Below are 19,547 nucleotides of genomic sequence, written 5' to 3'. Positions count from 1 at the left end.
TGTCGGAGCGCCGGCGCTTGCCACCGGCTGATTGCTCATGTAAATCCAGGCTGGACCCGCAGCACAAAGCGTGCGAGGTTTTGCCGACGGAATGGGAAAGTCGCATTGCGATGCGTCCGCCGGCGAGAGTTATGTCATCCGGCTTGGGCTTGCTTTTTTTGTGGGATTGTCGCGGCGTTGCCGAGCCTCGGCGATCCTGACGCTAGCATTGATTTTCACATGGATACCAACCGCCGAGATCGCCGCGTAGACCTTGCAGATGACTGTGGAGTGTACAGTTTGATTTGCCAGACATCGGTTTGATTTGCCAGACATCACGTTTGGAGCAAAGTGCTCAAGGTCCAAAATGGACAGCCATGGGTTGACGCAAATAAATACATACATCGGTACATACATGCGTACGTACATACTGTACGTCTATAAAAATTCTCTATTTAAGTGTGTTACTGAGCATTAAAATCAACTCACGAATTAGTTCATTAGAATAATGCCATGTTTATTTTACTAATACTTTTTTCACTTAATTTTCACTTGCAATGAATTGACACTGAAATGAATCCCAAAAATTTAAATGGATTAATTTTACTAATGTTTTATTTGATTTGCAATAAAATATTCATCCAATTCAAATGTAAAATTATTTTTTTCATTACATTTCTGTATTCTTTTTATTGTACTAACATTTTTTGCCATAAATGCATATTTTTTTTACTAAAACAGGAACAAATTTATTTGTCTATGGATTTTTAAAAAATCATTTGCAATAAAACTTTGAATGTGTAAGTTTGTTTAATTTTATTTACTGTAAATTAAGTAACCAAATTAAACAAAACATTTTTATTTTTATTACCGTAAAGAAATTAATCGATGAGAAAAATAATTTTTCTTCAATTTTTTTACAATTTTTTACAATTAAGAAATGTTACATGTTTTGTACTATCATTTAGAATATATAGCCTACGTACATTTAAACATGTTTAAATAGTTATGTCGAATTGTATATTTGACTCATTTTACAATATGTGAAATAAGTTTTAATGCGAAATGAATTTTAAAAAGTAATTTTACTGAACCAATTGTTCAGGGAAACGCAGGACTAAATTAATGCAACAAATAATTCTGGCCTCTCGACAAATGGAACTGCCCGTATGCGGCCCGCCGATCATGCTTTGCCCACCCCGGGGCTGAAACGTCTCCCATGACACTTACATTGTCGCCCCATCGCACCCCATCGCCAACCCCCCACCCCCCGCCCCGCTTGCCTTTTCACGGCACTTTGCTTCTGACGCGGAAATTAGCGTGGCGCTGGCATCGCATTCTCTCCGAAGGCGGCCAAATGTTGTCGGGGTGTCCTCCCGGGATAAAATGAGCTCATCCCGCAGGAGGCCTCTGATTGGTGGAAGGGGGAAGAACGAGGGAGAAGCGGGGGAAGGGGGCGGGGGAGCACCGCGGAAACCACCGGAGCTCGCCGCGGGGTTAATGCTCCGCCGCCCCCGCCCCCCTCGCAGTGGTGTATTGATGATACGTTTGGAGAATCGCTGAGGCAGGCGTATTGTTACAGCCAAGTAGAAGAAGAAAAAGGGGGAGGAGGCGGCGGCGGCGGCGGCGGCACCCCCTTCTCCTTCCTTCCCTAGCAGATGGAAAAGACGGCAAAGCGCGCTGCGGCGGTATCGCGGCGTACCCAAACACTTTCTCGGGTTCTGATTGTGGCAAACTGGCGGGACCCTGCGGTGGTCTTTCTTCATCGTACTCTCCTTCCTCCAACTTAATCCTCCAACATCAACACATACCTTACCACCCTTAGAGCCCGCCCCAAACCCCCGCGCCCGTCCCGCAATCCCACCGCTCTCAATCCTTCCCGGGACGTTAAATTTCACAGCGCCGTCTCCCGGCGGCAGCGGTGGCGGCAGCGGAACGCTCGCAGGCAGCTGTCAGGCGGGTACTCTAATTGAGCCTCAATAAGAGACGGCTCAGGAGGGGGTGCGTGTGCGTGCGTGTGTGTGTGTGTTGGTGTGCTAGGGAGCGTCAAAAGAAAAAGGGGTTCCAACACCCTCTCCTCAGAAGAAGCTGCCAGGGAGGAGGGGGGGGGGGGCTTAAAAAGTGAAGAAGAAGCGGTGAGAGAGACATTAGAAGAAGAAGAGTGAGGTGGTGGTGTTGGTGGGTGGGGGTGAAGTGGTAGTGGGAGGAGGTGGGGGGCGGCTGGAGTCAAGCCCCCCTCTGAGCTGGGGAGAGGGAGGGCTGCCTCAGCGGATCAGCGCCAGTCGAAAACCAGGCGCCGCGCCGGCCGCACCGACCGGTCCCTCCGCTTGGCCCTCGCTCGCCCGCGTCTACCATCCCGCCCCGCCATGATGATGTACTTTTGGGTGAGTGATGAGGCCCGCGACGAGAGCGGAAACTTCCCTGGCATGCACTGTCGGCTATTTTGGCGTTGGATGAAGAGGCTGATGATGTTGATGAGGAGGGAGAATTCTTGCGTTGGTTTCTATCGCTGGTTCCTTGTCTTTCATTTGTTTTTAATCGTTTTTAAATCATCCTTTGGCGGCGCCACTGAGCTGAAACGTTTTCCGACTGCGGCAGTAGTCGTTGACGTCGACTCCGAGGGGAGGGAGTGGGTGGACCATTTTGGGAGAGGGGGAGACTTGAAGTAATATCAAATTTGCTTAGAAGAAGAAGTTGAGCGATCCAGTCACCTGGTGCATCGTCCTCCCAACTGAGCGTTGGCAGTTTCCTGCCGTGTAAAGTTTTCTACAGACAGAATTTTGAATCTCCGCTCTGGTAGTTTGTGTACCTTACCAAAAAAAAAAAAAAAAAAAAGTGGTCTAAATTGTAGGCCATCACCAAGGCGTTTCAACGCTCCTCTTTTGGATCAGTACGGCATGGTCACAAAACTTGAAACGCTGTAGCTTCATCCTGTTACGTTCCCAAGTTACTGTTTTCGGTTTTCCACAGTTTGAAGGTTTCCCCAGGCAGAATTTTGGACACAGCTCAGCTATTGGGTAGCAAAAGAAGTGGGCTGGCCGGTGGCTGTACTTTGAGGCCTCCACCAAGGCCCAACGCTCTTCATTTGGATCAGTAGCAAATTGTTCATAGATGGACCCAACATTATTCTCAGTCTGCGCCTTAATGCCTGGGGACGTGCCAACATTTAAACGCTATGAATATAGATATGAAACTTCTGAGCTTTCACAATTTGGGCTGAGCTAAGAGGCTAGTTAGCGCCAATGGGCTGAAAGGTAGATTCTTTCAAACCAGACAAGCTCGATTTTTGGGCTTGATATGTAACTACCGCATAGAATATGGACTAAGAGGCTAGCTGGCGCCATTGTGGTAAAATACAGTCAGTTAACAACAACTCGACGAGTCTTGGGCAAGACGTAAAACAACGGGAAGTTCAGTTCAATCTGTGTCGCCTTTAATGTGTACAGAAGCTGAAATGAGTTTGTGAGCGCCTCCTGCAGGTGGCCTGTATCACCTGCACCTCATTAGAATATTTATTCAGCGGACAGATGTTCTTCCGCGGGGCCATTAGCTTTAGCTTACAAGCCCCGGTCGCCAGGTGATGGAGACGGATGCGCGTTCAAAGACGTCCAGGTTACTCACCCCTGCCGCCGCCCTCCCCCCGGGCCCCCCCCCCCGCCGGACCCGGGCGGCCTTGTGGAAATTGTCGGAAATGCAGGCGGCGTGTCCTTGTATATCATCGCCGCCACGGAAGAAGAAGAAGAAGAGGCTCTGAGAGGAGTGCGCGCCTCTGTCCTCGGCGCCATGAATAATTGAAAAGCGCCGGGTGAAGACGGTGCGACGGAGGTGCGGGTAATGGAGAGCAGGGATGCACGCGGCGTAGCGAAGAACGTCGCCTTTTTATGGCCGGCGTGCAGCGCTTTGGACCCGCGTTAATGTTGCATTGCGGGAAAAATTGTCAACCGGAAGCCGTCGGCGAACGGGGAGCAGGCGAGTCGAGGGTGGCGCTCGTCAGCGGACGTCGCTTCGGGCTGGCGTGCCATCGGGCCGATGGTGTCGGTGGGGCAGAATTTGCAAGAACAGTGACTGTGTGTTTTTGATTTGATTTGATTTTTTTTTTTTTTTGACAGGAATGAAATCAGATTTTTGAGGGGAAAAATGTGTTGTCCTCATTTATTTGTTTTGGTTTATTTTAGAGAGTAAAATCAGGTTTTGGTTTCAAACTTGGGTTAGGGTCTCAAATCGAGGTTTTAACCAAGAACTGGGGTCTTAAATTAAGGTTTGGGTTTCAAGACAGGCTTGGAGTTCAAACAGGTTTTCAGGTCTCGAATCAGGCGTTGAAGCCAGGGTTAGGGTTTTAAATGAGTGTTTGCATCCGGGATAAGGTTTCAGAACGGGATGAGTGTTTCAAAACAGGGTTAGGTTTTAAATTAGAGTTTCAAGTTAAGACTTCAAACAAATGCTAGGGTTTCAAGTTAGGTGTTTAAACATGGGGCGGAGTTTCCAATTATAGTTTGAATCCAGGGTTAGGTTGTTTTGAGGTTTCAAATCCAAGTAAGGCTCTTATACCAATATGAGTGTTTTAAATGAGGGTTGGGGTTTTAAAATAGGGTTTGGGATTAAAACATATGTTAGGGTTTGAAATAAGAGGGCTTCAAGTCAGACTTTGGGTTTTACGTTAGTTTCAAACAAGTGTAAGGATTCAAATTACAGTTGAAATAAGGATTTCAATTCTAGGTTAGGGTTTCAAGTTAGGGTTTGGGTTTTTATCCTGGGTTAGGGTTTCAAGCTAGGATAAGGGTATGAAATTCGGGTTTGAAGCCAGACTCTGATTTGTGTGGTGTTGTGTAAGAAAATGGAAAGGACGGCCCATTAGCGGTGGCTCCCCAGCTTCCCTCGGGCTCACTGTGGGCCCTTGTTGCCACGGCAACCATCGCTCAGCAGCACTTACAATCCACTCTTCTTTTCACTCAGTTTGATTCGAGTCAACTTGCTACTTTTGCATCATTAAAAAAAAAAAATACAGTATATGTATATATGTATGTATATATATATATATATATATATATATATATATATATATATATATATATATATTTTTTTTTTTTTTTTTTTCAATGTTTCATTGACCTTCGTGCAAAGCTGACAAAAATATAAATACATGCGTAAAATATTAAGCCTTGTAATTTTCCACACCAGATAATTTGTTTGGCAACCTGGAAAATTTGGATGCTTTGATCCCTTTTGATCTTTTTAATTGTTTCATGTTAAATGTTTAGAAGACAAACCTGAGAAACGTTTCGCTGCGCCGAGAAATATTGACGTGGCACCTAAATAAAAGGCTCAGAACTGCCGTGATGTAGGCAAATGGGCTTTTAAGTTGGGCTTCAAATTTTTACGGTTTTAAACCAAGCTTGGGGTTTGAAAGGCACAACTAGGGTTTCAAAGTAGGGTTTCAAGCCTGGTTTAGGATTTTACCGAAGGGTTAGGTGTTGAAATTTGACTTAATCAATGATTAGGGTTTCAAGACAGGGTAGGGGTACCAAAGTAGGTTTACCAAGCAATGTTTAGGGTTTGAAACCTGGGTTAGGGTTTCAAATGATGTTTAGGGTGTCAAATTTGAGTTAAGGTTTCAAATTGGGCTATCAACACAGGGTTCCGGTTTCAGACCAGAGTCAAGGTCTCAATTTAGGGTTTCAAGTGAACTGTTAGCGTGCTAGCGTTAGTGGCTTGTGTGAATTGTGTGAATCAGGCCATTATTTGAGGCGATTGTTTGAAGTCAGTTGCGCTCGTTTTGTCTCGTCAGCGTTCTGACGGATTTCTCTCTCGTCAAGTGGAGCACCAAGACTTTTTTTTATTTTTTTTATTTTTGTCCCAGAATTCCTGACGTGCGGCACCTAAAAATAGCCGTCTGAGAGCTAAAAACAAGACGGGGGGGCTTTTTATTGTGTGCGTGTTGCGATGCAGGAAAACCGTTTTTGGTTTTGTTTGTAATTTAGCCGCGCTGGCCTGAAAACGTCATCTTGGTTCTGCTGTTGAGCTGACGCAAGACGACGAGCAGCTCAGCCTCGCTCATCTCACACACTTCCCGTCCCAACACCACATGAGTGAAGCGTCCCCACGCGGCGGCGGCGGCGGCGGCGGCGGCGGCGGCAGCAGCCGGCGCACCGCAAAGATCAGATAGAGCCAACGCCACCGTGGCGTTTGATACCGTACCCTCAGATCAGATAGAGCCAACGGGACGGCGGCGTTTGATACCGTAGCCTCAGATCAGATCGACTAAACGGGAGCGGGGTGTTTGATAGCGTAGCGGCCGGGGATCAGATCGACCAAACGGGACGGTGGTGATTGATTGCGTGGCTTTGATGAAGGGCCTTTGTGCTCTGCGGTTCGTTGTGTTGCTTCTTCTTTGCTCGGTTTGTCTTTCCGTTGTGAAGCACTACAACATCGGCGCGGAACATTCCGTTCTGGACGGGTGTTTCCTGTACTCTCAGCTGACTTCAAAGTAAAGCGACAGCGGAATTTTCGACATGAACTAGATGGCTGAGCCACGCGGGCGTCATTCATGGATGGACAGCCTGAATGACGGGTGGGTGGACGGACAGATGGACAGTCCATGTGATCCATTGATGGACAAACGGACAATCGGTCAACGTGACCTATTAGGCTACCGTGTCAATCGTGTGCGCTTGGATGATGAAGGATGCGGGGTTGGAACTTGCCAATGAGTGTTAGGCAGCACCAGTAGAAACGTTCGTCCATGCCAAGACCGTTCATATATCGAAAATAGTACGTGAATAGAGGTCGTTTTTCTCCGAAGATTTTGTGCGTTGTTCTTTAAAAGGGGCGTGGTCGTACCGATGAATGAATGAATCATGTTGTATGTTTATTCCGTTTTTTCACTTAATCAAAAATGTCTAAAAAGTGCAACCTGTGTTTTATTGAAGCGTTTGCTATTTCTGGACTTTTTCTGTCAAATGACAGGCGTGTGACATTGGGCGTCCTTTTCACTTGGAATTATTTAACAGCAGACCTCAGTGGTCCTGTGATGAATATTTCTCTTTCTAGTCGCCGTTGGAGCCTCCGACCGACCCGCCGCTCGCTCGCCAGCAAACATGCGGCAGGTTGAGCATGAAACATGCATGAGAGCAAACACCGCGCCCCCAATAACAAATGCTCGCACGCTGCGTACGCTCGTCCTCGGCGGATGCGACGCCCGCCTCTGGTTGACCCGAGGATGGGGGCCACGGGGCCCCTCACTCAGATGATTTAGTGCGCAGGGAGATTCTGATTCTTCATTACATCACCGAATCACAACCTTTCACTTTTTCTTAATAACTCTTCACTGGATTTGTACTTTCCGGGTCCGACATGTTTGAACTAGAGATATGCTTTTTTCGGGGCTGATACCGATTATTAGTCAAGGAGGCCGATAACCGATATTTGGAGCCGATATTCATTTTCAGTAAAAAGGAAAATATTGGGCAAGAAAAATGTACTCTTATCTTGGTTGCAACGTCTTTAAGCATGTTTATTGAACGTGGTTTGCATATTACTGATTTTTTTTTTTTTTAATTGTTTCAAGAAATTTTTGACAATATACATCTCTGTTATAAAATTCTAACAAAAAGTTCAGGGAGCACCCAGGATTGTCAGCATGTCTTATAAAGGATAAAGGAAAACTTAAAACAATAGCTCCATGTACTTTTCTAAAGTACAGTAAATGAACATTTCAAAAAGACAGAAAGGTTAAACTTTCACATATCTTTGTTTTGATTTCCACAGCTTAAAATTGATTTATTATCGGCCAGCAGAGTTTTAAAAAAGGCCGATGCCGATATTCGCCAAAAAGACAAATATCGGCCGATAATCGGTCTATTCCTAGTTTGAACATGGTACGGTGGCCAACAAGATAAGGTGACAAAGATTAGACATCATTCACTGGCATGGACAAAACATTCTTTTTTTGTTATTGTTATTTTATTTTATTTTTTGTATCCGGCCCGCCATGTGGTGAAAGCGTTAAGAAGGACTTTTCTTCGTCTTTTTTTCGCCCGCTTTTCCCAGCGCCGACGGATGCGCAGTGGCTAAACGTCAGGATGAAAGTTAGTTTGCAAAACAAACTCATTGTTTATTGATGACCATCAAATATTCATGCACTTGCTCGGGCGCTTCTGATAGTTTTATAGCTGATTAACGACGCGTAATTACAGGTTTTATATGCCAAAGCAAAAAGAAAAAAAGCCTCCCAACAAGAAAATAAATGTCGCCGCGCCGCTGATTGATGCCGAGCGTTTTCTGCCACCGCGGCGCAAAGAGAGAGAGAGAGAGAGAAAAAAAAAAAAAAAGAAGAAACATCTGCGGCGGGGGCTCGTCTTCCTCGTCTGGGTCGTCGGTGAGCTCACACTATTTGACAGCGCGCGCTCTGGCGTGCTTTTTAATTAAAAGAAAACTCAATAGCCTTATCAGGACTGGCCATTTGAGCCGGGAGACGTATCGATTGGCCGCCCGCTCGCTCGCTTATGCAGATGCCGCGCTTTCATCTGCCAGCCAAGATCTGCTTTCACCAAATCTATGTCATATATTATTCAGCCCGGGCTCACTTCGACATTCAAACGCGCGAGTCTTTAGCTGCTTCTCAGAGGACGGCGACCGCGACGGCGAGCTGCGCGCGATTGCCCACCTCAAATGCAAAGCGTACCCCAGCCCGGCGTAAGCGTTAGGATGACTCGACTTTGTATCATCTACCTCCTGCATGTGCCGTCACCTAAGCCGTGATCACCCGCAGAAATGTGCGTTTGCCTAGTAATTGGTAACGCTTGCTGGATCACAAGACCGTTTTGCGTAAGTGATTTGAAAACGCAATTCCGAACGCTATGACATGACTTACGCTAACGCAACGTACTGTTGCGCATTTGACAAAGACCGTGCATCGCCGTGGCATGTGCCATTAAATAAATGATGGTAACCCGGCAGACTCTTAACATAAGTGACACAAATATATAATTTTAGGAAGTGGTGACATAATCGTAACACTTACAGAAGCTACTGTTACATATCGTCGCTGTCGTGTGAAAAACACGTATCGCCATTTTTTTTTTTTCATTTCCCTATTTTTACACGAATCATGTTTCCGCGCTGCAGGCATCGCATTAAAGTGACAAAAAAGTGTTGTGTTTTTCACAGGACAGCGACGATATGTGACGTAACACTTCTACAGCCTAATACGACATCCTTTTTCCTGGGGGGCGGGTCAGCATTGTCAATGACAATCTGTTCTCAAGTGACTTAAATAAAATAAATAAAAGTTAGAATTGATGTCTTTTTTTTTTTTTTTTTTTGGAAACTACCGTCATGTTTCATTTACGGTAGCACGTCACGCTGTGTCGTGTTTGAAGACCTGACCGAGTGGAATGTAGCAAGAGGCGACATCGTTACAGTGGAGGGGGATAGGGGTATGTCACGCACGCATTTATGTCCTACATTCCTCCCAGTTCACATGGAAAAGTGAGTCTCGGCATGCGGCCCTGCTGGAGATTTTCAGAGGAAGACGACGGCGACGATGAGATGGTGATGAAGTGTCACAGCGGTCGCCTTAATTGGCCGCGCGCTTCCTCTTGATTTTTATTTTGGAGTTTTGATGTTCGCCGTCTGTAAAAAGGCGGTTGCCGGGGGTCTTTTGCAATTTGCAAAAGAAGTCCATTAAGTTCATTAATTTAATAATGGACACAATAATGAATGCGAGGCATTGCTCAATTAGAGGACGGCATCCAGCATCACGCCGTAATGAGATTAGAATGGAAGCGATGCGGCGCAGGTAGTGAATTAAAGCGTTACCAGAGAAGCTATCAGGAATTAAATTGTAATCCTGCGACACTTGTCACCGCTCAAACGGCTTCGCTCTGCCCCTCCCCCCTCAAAAGTGGGCTCCGGCCGATCAAAAGGAAGAAAAATCCCATCGATATAGACGCATTAGATGTACATTCCGAATATATTATGTTCAAAACGGCACTCGTCTGTATGGAAGACAAAATGAATTTTTTTTTTTTTTAATCGCCCGTCTATGTCCATGACTTTCCGTAGCGCAACCAATTGAAACACGTGTTCTCACCTACTTTTTTTTGTAACATGAATATGTAATACGACAGCATTTACTGTAAAATAACCGACCGTAGTGTACTGACGGGAATGTCTTGTAAATATGTAATGTGCCATAATACACGCTTTGCGTTGCATCGCTTGCAACAAATGTATTTTTTCGGAACGCAGCATAGCGTGGAGTTACGCTAGTGGTCCTCAACCACCGATCCGTGGCCTGCGTGGCCCATTTGGTACCGGGCCGGCACACATGTATTTACCCCGCTTTTATGTCATTCGTGACACAACAGTGTAGCAGCACACTATTCCAGGACAGATCGTACTTTGAGCTTACTTAGCAAAATGTACAGTTTCTTACATCACGGTACCAGCATACTGTGACATAACTTAAAAGTCATGTACATGTTTGCACACATTGTGATTTTCAATGTCTGTGCTTTCTGGTGAGATTTCAATGTCAATTTCCTGTTTTCCACCAAGGGGTTTCATTTTCCTAATGGCTCCTTCCTTTTTTTTTTTTTTTTTTTTTTTCCCAAACGCTTAAAATCCAAGCGGATGTTATTAAAATGGAGACGAGACGGCTTCATCGTTGAACTTTTCATTGAGTGCAGGACGCGGCGACAAACTCCCGCCATCAGCAGTTTGCGCGGCCTCCAGTGTTATTAGCGGCGGGCTTAATGTTGTATGGCGAATGCAGGATGCGCAGCACGCAGCACGCTGGCTGGAAATGAAAAAGACGGCGGCAGACGATAAAAAAGAGAGACGCCGGGAAGCACGTCCAAACCTGGGAAGCAAGACGCACGTCGTTATTCCTCGGCAAAAAATGGAAATGTGTATTTTAGATGTTTGTTTACCCACAAAGTGTCGTCGCGAATGGGGAATGAGCAGCTGCAAACATGCGTGCAAACGGCCTTGGATGTCACACCGGGACGCCGAGGGGACGGCGGGCGGGCGGGCGGGCGGGCGGCCAACGTATAAAGCCCGTCTATACGCACAACACGTGCTTAATTAATATTTACGCCACCTTCGGTGTGTCCGGCCGAGGAAGGAAAAGGGGATTGTGTTCTCATGGATCCTTTAATCCGCTGAATTAGCGCTTTAATAACTGGAAGCCATTTGGAGATTAACGAGATCAAGCTTGTGTACAGGAAGACTTAAATGCTGTTTTCTTCTTTACAATACGCCACGTACGCATTATGGCGATGACTCACGCTGGAACATCAACAACACTATCAAAGCGTTTGTTAACACTGCCGCGTTTTTTTTTTTTTGGTTGCCTTGTTGTTTCCCTAATGTTACACTCAATACATTTATCAAGCAAATCTTTGAACTTGTATTATAAGATTCCCATCAATGATTAAGCGGTTTTATGCATGATTGGATATTATTTTTGCCTTTGCGTGGCCATGACAAACTGTGTTAGTGCAACAGCATGCAATATTACTTCCTGTAACTTAAGGTGACACAGCATAATATAATTAACATCATGATGTCAGACGTACAGTAATCGAATTCACTGTAACACAACATACTGTTATACAACGTTTAGTAACTTAGGTTTCTGTAAGAAATTGTCATTTACTGTGATATCATATACCGTTATAAAACTCGTGGTAGCGTCTTAATGCAACACTACATAATGTTACATAACTTACTGTGTCGTCATTGTTTTTAATGTAACACTTTGTACCCCCACATGTGTTGCATAACTTAGAGTGAGGTGATTTTGCTGCGTGATGTAACTTACTGTAACGCACTCAATTTGCAGTTACAGCGGAATTTCAAGTGTTAATCCACTTGTTTTTAGCCATCCCCGGGGGCGGCCATTTTGTCTTCTGTCGACTGAAAATGACATCACAACTGCTCACGACGACCAATCGCGGCTGACCTGTTTTCTGAATCTGAGCCGTGATTGGTCGTTGTGAGCAGTTGTGATGTCATTTTCAGTGGACAGGACAAGACAAAATGGCCGCCCCCCGGAGATGGCTAAAAACGAGTGTATTTTGCTGCTTAACTTATATTCCGCAAACGCAAAATCAATCAGAATATCGTGTTTTAACTAGTGGGCCTGCTGAGAACATATTCTTGAAAACGACATACTCTATTACACGGTAACCTACTGGCCCTGTACATAACTTGAAGTACTGTAACGTATTGTAACTGTAATAATATTGTCACTTCCACTGTGTACTTTTGCTGACAAGCAAATCATGAATAGGCTGTTGGCCGACCATTAAATAGGTTGTTGGTACAACACGGAGGCGTAAAGGAGAGTAGGAAACATCCTCATTCTCGCTCTGAGGTAAAGTTTGCACCAACGAGGAAGCGGAGCGCCGGCCAGGCTCACCCTTTGACACACTTTGAATGTTTGTTGCGCGACCAGTCGCTCTCCTCATCCAGTCTGACTGGCGCTTGGCGAGCGGTGTGGCTTCCTGCTCTGCACTCTCACCACACGCGCTAAATAATTCACACGCTGCTTGGGAATTCTCCTGCCGCCGCCATTAGACTTTCTCCCTCCTTCTTCTTGTTTTTGCGCATTTCGACTTCGCCGTCAGCGTCTCGTCACCGCCAACATGGAGGCAGAGTTGACAGTCCACAAAGGATCCCAACTAGAAAAATTGGATTACAGTTAAACCCATGCCGGTTCGCCGGAAGGTAGAACATAACTGAACCTGTTGGCTGAAAAACACATTTTTTTGTGCGGCGATAAAGATCTGAAATCTGCTGTCCACTTCGAGCACACACTTCGCCGCAGATAAGATTCAAGGATGCAACGATTTTAAAATGTACCCATTTGATTGGGTTTGTCTAATTAAAACTGATTTTCTGATTCGAATCGAGTTTTTTTCTTACACCCCTAGGGGGCAAGCAATTTACTTCCATTTTTTTTTTCCCGCTATTTGCGGCAGGGCTTGGTCCCTATTTATTACTGTGATGGTGAGTATTTTCTAGGATTATTGGGTCAACCATTTCCTTGAGAGGAAGAAAAGAGTTTTTCCCCGTCGCCGTGGTCCAGGCACTGACAGCGATACGTCAAAGATGGAGAGCGTTGGCGTCTTCCACAGTTGACACCCCAGGGGGAGTGGCGGAGGGGGTGAGGTGGGTTCAGCCACCATCCAGTCGATGACCCTCCGGGCGGCGGCTGAGCTATCGCGCCGAACTCTGACCCCGACGGCGGAAGAACGTGTGGGAGCTCTAGATGGATTAAAGCGTCCGTATCGATCCGACGGCGCTCATGCATGTTCATGAGGCTGTCAGATAGGCGGACGCCATTTAAAAACGGAAAGACGAGGAAGGCGCGGAACAGTGGACAGCAAAAATGTGCGTATAATAGACACGCCTGTTGAAAAATTTGATCATCGGAATTGTCGCCTGTAGCATGTGATATAAATCGGTTATACGTCATTGATGTTGTGCTGATGTGGTAAATTCGATCAATTGTCTGTGTTTTAGCTGCGATTGCTTTGACGGATATCGCTTACGGTCCGACTTTGATCTGAATCCTGCATTGTTAGGAGGAGGTGGGCAAATATGAATCATTTCCCAAAAATCTGAATTGCCAATTGTAAAAAGCTTCAATGTAAAAAAAGAAGATACATTTCCGTTCCAAATGAGTTGCTTGACTCCACCCAAAAACAACAACTAATTCCGATTTATGTCTTTGTCCGATGGTTTTTATCTCTGTATGTCATCCACATCCGATGACTGAATATGTTTATGAATATGTAGACGTGTTTTATCTGATATGTCCGATTATGCTGCTTTTTCCTTTTTGTTTGGCATATCCAAATTGTCACTTAAATATGGAATTTGCTACATTTTTGCCGTTGGTTAGATTCATGAGATGTTATTTTGTTTGTTTTGTTTTATCAAGATAGGGGTTTTTCTAAATCACCAATCGGTTTATTTGGCTGATGTGAAGCTTGGCGTAAATCCCATTTATGATCTGAGGATAGCCAATGTTACACGTTTTGCTTGGTTTTGTATTGTTGGTTTGTTTTTGGGGGAGGGAAAAAAATGAATTGTCACTTGTCATGCAAATCCCACCTTTAGGATTTCTTGACCATCAACCGCTTTGAAATATAAGTCTTTCCATTCTGAATGAGATGTGTCACACCGGCGAAATCACCAACATAGGAATTTGAGCACAAAAGCTTTTTTTTTTTTTTTTTATCAGTCACTGCGGGTTTACTCAAGCGGATTTAGTGTCAGGTTTGCCGTCAAGTCAGCTTGCACGTCCGCCGCGCTCATTATCAGCCATTTTGACTGCGCCGCTCAACGCGCCACGCCGCCATTTAGTCGCTCCGGCGGCGACGCTTTGATCAAACAAAGAAGAAAAAGAAGAAACCTGTTCTCCCTTTTCTCTCTTTGTGCATATTCAAGCAGGCAGAAAACCTAAAAGGGGAACAAATGTGATTTTCTTCTGTCGTGAGCTAATCAACACTGGGACTTTTTACTCGCTGTGACGATATCAGTGTTGACTTGTGGGCTTAACGCTAAGTAACGCTCTTCATGCGTAGAAGCTTTCTTTTGTGTTTACATTTTAGAGGGAGCATGAAGTAACAAAACATGACATGACGCATACAATTGCTTTTTAAGTTGACTTTAAACTGCAGGTCCACATGCGCAATTCCGATGTGGTGCCTGAATTTCATGTCCCTTCCCTTGTTCATTTCACTTGACGCATCCGATGTCTGTTCACATTCACAGGACACATGAAACAAGCCCCGCATTGCACTTAAATAACTGCACAAGCATCAACATGGAAGTAAGCAATAATTCATACATTATAAACATGTCTATCTATTTAAGGTTCCTGTATGAGCGTGACCTATATATTACAACACATTGCGTAATGATGGGAAAATCCATAACGAAGCATGTTTACATCATATTGTATTTGTTCACTGTAGTTAAAGATTTACAGTACATTTACTGTTGTTTTAATGTGTTGCTGTTCTTTGGGCTCAGGTCACAGTTTGATTTTGTTGTTACTTACTCTTTACTCTTGCATATGTTAGGCTAGCACAACATACTGCTAACTAAGGCGGTAATATCTGTTTTTGTAGCATGGGTACTTATGTAAATGAACCTAACCGTTGCGAAAGCGTACTTATAATGTTCGTGGTAACGTAAAAAAATGACTGTTATGCAACAGTGTAACGTGTCCTACTGCCACAGCTTCCTGTAATGTACTTTTGCATACATGAGAGGTCAAAGTTTGTTTAGGTTCAAATGTGTTGATAACAGTCATTTCAACATCATTATAGGGCTAAATTTGTCTCTTAAATTTTGCTTAGCAAGTTATGAACAAGACAGTTTTAGCTTTTTCGAGGAGTCGTGATTAAACGACCGTTCGACTAAAAAGTTGAAGCAAATCCCAAATTTGGAGAAATGATGGTGTTGTTTTGGTGAAATCGCCCATGACTCTCCCCCAAGTCCCCGCGTGGAACCGATCGTGACAGATATGACCAAATTCCCGGAGGCCCCGTCGTTCCGGCGATATTGGCTCTGGAATGACGTGAGGTCAGAGCGGCTTGAACCTTTTTTGTCCGGCGCAATCACGTCAAATCATTCGCCGCTCCTCGCGGATGTGGGTGTCAAATTTGTAAGAAATGCCCTCCGGTCGCTCATGACGGGACGGACGGGTGGACAGCCCCTCCACTAGCCCGCCCCCTCCACTGGCTGTCAATCACATTGAGGGAAAAACAAGTGGGGCGCTCCGCCTCTGGATGATCTGTGCTGCTGATCCAACATGGCTGACGATCCCTCCGCGCCTCCCCCATAATGCAATGCAATGCTTTTGTCCGCTCCTTCTTTGTCAGCGACTTATCATGGTGCCGTAACAAATTAAGGAGGCGTTAATGGGCTGGTGTCAAATCGACGGCGGTGCTGCCTGGCTCTGGCTGGATAAACCGGGGAACTTAATTACTTAGTCTGACCTGACACAGCATCGTGTTATTTCTTTTATGTAGCACAACACACTACATATGCGGCTGTGACCTAACGTATTACGGTAACGCAGCGTGCTGCTACATAACTGGCGTAAATGTCTGTCTTTGTAACGCCGTCTCATGTTATATACGTAACGTTAATGTTGTGTAACAGTTCCACAACATACCGTTGCGACATCTCCGTACTTACTTTAACATGCTATTTTTACTTATTGAATCACATCATACCGTCACACATCAACCGTGATGTTACATAGACATGATCGTAACGCAGCATAGTGGTGGAAATGTACGTTTTTGTGACTGTCACCTTACCATGATGTACCCGCAAACTATTAAAAACATTATGGTACCACAACATATTGTTATATACCCTAACTGATTGATTTTTTTTTTTTCACCGCTATCACCTCCTCCAATGTCTATCAATCATGTGGAGGAAAAACAGATGCCCGCCTCCGGATGATCCGTGCTGATGATCCAATAAGTCTATATAGCCCACCTCCCTCCCCCATAATGCAATGCAGCTTTTGTTCACTCCTTCTCGTAAGCGCTTCTTTGACTGCGACTTGTCACGCTGCCGCAACAAATTAAGGAGGCGGTAATGGGCCGGTGTCAAGTAGACGAAGGTGCTGGCTTCGGGTGAATAAACCCCCCACCCCTCCGCCCGCCTCCTCACCATCCAGCACCCCCCCCCCCCCCTCACCTGTCTCCGTGAAAGGTGACTGTGCTCGCCGGGGTTTCGGCTTTAATGAGGAAGTCAACAGATGAGCCTTCACGCCGCGTTTACGGGCCACGGCTAGCAGATGCATTAAGGCGGCGGCGGAACGTCACAGGAAGTAACACGGTGACGTTAGCATGACAGATCCTCGTTTTCCTCCGCGCCGCCGCCGTGTGTCTACCGGGAAATTGATTACGGGCACACACGTACCACAACACACTATTACGTATCTTACTGTGACCTTACTTACACTAAGACATACTTGGGGAATGATGCTATTAGGCTAACGATACCTTACTGTAACCCTACTAACCTACGTCAACAATTACAATTGTAGCAGCGTAACTTAAGTTATGAAACATTTACTCTTAAACAACATTTTGTGTAACCCTTCTTCAATGAATTCACAAACATACTTTTACATACATTATGGTAACGCAACCTGCGCCATGTTACAAAGTCATACACTCGATTTGCATATCTGTGACATATTTAACATTACTTTTACGCAGGTCTCTGTCCCTTACCGTGAGCTTGCTTACCGTAATGTACAATTACATAACACTACATCATTTACGCTAACGTAACTCTCACTGTTACACAACACCCTGTTACATATCACCATGTGTGTCTTGGCGGAACCCGTGCAACATCCGCTAAACCCCTCCGCCACCCCGCTTAAGCACACGCCGGCGTTAAAAGCAGACGTCCTCCAAAATATTGAGCGCATCATTTTCCATTCATGACTCCCACTCTGCGATATTACACTCACATTTCTTCCAGCACCTTTGGGGCGGAATCTCTCAAAGCCGCCACGGCCGCCGCTATTGTCGTCGTTCCGGGGGCAGATGTCCGTGGAAAATGTGTAGCGGTGTATCGGCGCGCCGGTGGCCCCCGCCGGCTACGTTTTGATGGCCGCGTGCGGAATGGAAAGTGGTGGCGCGAGGTGGCTGTTATTTGCCGCGGGGGGTGGCTGAGTGTGGGGGTGTACGAGGGTTAGGGTCGTAGCTTAGCCAACTCCGGCACGCGCCGGCGGCCAAACAAACTTAACGTGGAGAAGAAGCAGAAGAACAAGACACTTTTGTGTGAGTGGGCTCTTCAGATGATGCACAGCCTGACTGGCTCGGTCGATTTAACGTGCAAATAATATCATACGTCCTCATAATAACTGGAATATTCGTCATATTTTGTTCATGGAACATGCGAAAACAAATTCAGTGTCGCACAATGTTCACCAACTGCAAAATATATTTATATGAATAACGCAGCCTCCGCCTCAGCATTTGTATTATATAGCAAATTGTTTGCATGGTACTGTGTACTACTACCACCGCCGCTACAACTGCTAATACCATTATTACATCTACTCATAGGCTTTGTATTGTTTTGTCATTTTACAAGGAAAGTAATAAAAAAGAAAACGGACTTTTCTAATTATATTAGTATGACCATGATAACATATCAGATAACTTGTCATCTTTTTTTTTTTTTTAATCTGATGTGCAGTAAAATGATTTAACATGATTTTGGGATCATGAACTAAATTTGGACGTGCCTGCTCTTCACATCCCTGTAAAGACACAGTACTTTGCAACTAAACAAACATGTAAAGGAACAAAAATTCCCTTTTCAATTCCTCCATTTTCCCCTCTATCCAAATGATTAATTTATTGCATAAAAAGTACGTAGAATCGGAACTTCATAATTCAGAATTAGAATTTCCTTCTGTAAGACTCCAAATCTCGCATGAGCCCTCCAAATATTTCCACTTGCACTCTCTCCTTTGTGTGTTGCGATGGAACAGGAGCTTATTTGTCGGGTTTGCAGCTAAGCGTTTCCCTCCCGAGACCCTCGTCCGTCCTCTCACGTTCTCATCCGCACTTTGGCCGACTCCCAAGACGCTTGTTGGCGCAACTCCGCCATCGCTTTCGCTCACTCATCGGCTGACACCTGCCGGCCTTGCTCGCCCGTAATCGACGTTCCATTCCTCACCTCAAGTCCGCGGCTTGAACTCGCGACCCCTCTAGGGACGGCCCCGCCGCACGGGTACGAGGCGGTGGCTCCCCCCGCCTCCCCCCCCCCCCGACCGCTATTTGGAGTAATGGTGGAACGCGGGGGCCGCTGCGAGGGAACATTACTGGCCAGGACCAATCTGCTCCCAAATGGAATATACTTTATGTCAGCGGCCACCATCACGGGCGGCAGACTTTGCTCGCGGCGTCTGCTGCAGCCATTATGATTACGGTTGATTTTTTTTTTTTTTTTTTTTTCTTCCCGCAGAATGTCACCCAAATCTAAAATGCACGCGCTGGCCAGAATGGACGGTTGATCGCTGCCAATAGATTTGAATTGTGGGGGCAGTTTGGCCGCAAAGGACGAGCATGACATGTGCTCGTTAACCGGAACGGTCTGTCAGGTGTCGGAACGTTGTAGCCGCATGTAAGCGGCGGAAGACTGACAAATGCTGGATGGATTTCAACTTTGATGACATCATCACCTGGACATGTTGATGGAGCGTTCCAGAACATTCTGGTGACTTAGAGTGGAAACATTTTAGCCCCATGTAAGTTGGAGCAGCAAGTCGTCATTTGATAGCATGACATCATCGCCTGTTGGTCTTGATGGAGCTTTCCGGAATATTCTCTCAGAGGCCAGAACGTTCTGGCTCCACCTAGAGTGAAAGCAATTTAGCCCCAGACAAGGGGAAGCAGAATTACTAATATTGATAGGATTCAAAATATTAAAAACAGGACCTAAACATCTTTTTTAACATGTGTATATATATTTTTATGTACAGAAACAAAGTAGAGGTCATA

General features: G+C 45.4%; 1 protein-coding gene across 5 annotated transcripts in view; it reads left to right on the top strand.

Moving 5' to 3' along the window:
• LOC147134099 (RNA binding protein fox-1 homolog 3-like) overlaps nucleotides 1-19,547 on the top strand; it is a 246,791-nt gene that overhangs the window by 144,408 nt on the left and 82,836 nt on the right. The window lies entirely within an intron of this gene.

Source organism: Filicampus tigris, chromosome 16 (assembly GCF_054856515.1).
Source record: "Filicampus tigris isolate MCC_2025a chromosome 16, RoL_Ftig_1.0, whole genome shotgun sequence".
In the NCBI taxonomy this organism is placed as follows: Eukaryota; Metazoa; Chordata; class Actinopteri; order Syngnathiformes; family Syngnathidae; genus Filicampus; species Filicampus tigris.
The sequence above is the reverse complement of the archived record's forward strand: the minus strand, read 5'-3'. Positions and strand labels throughout refer to the sequence as shown.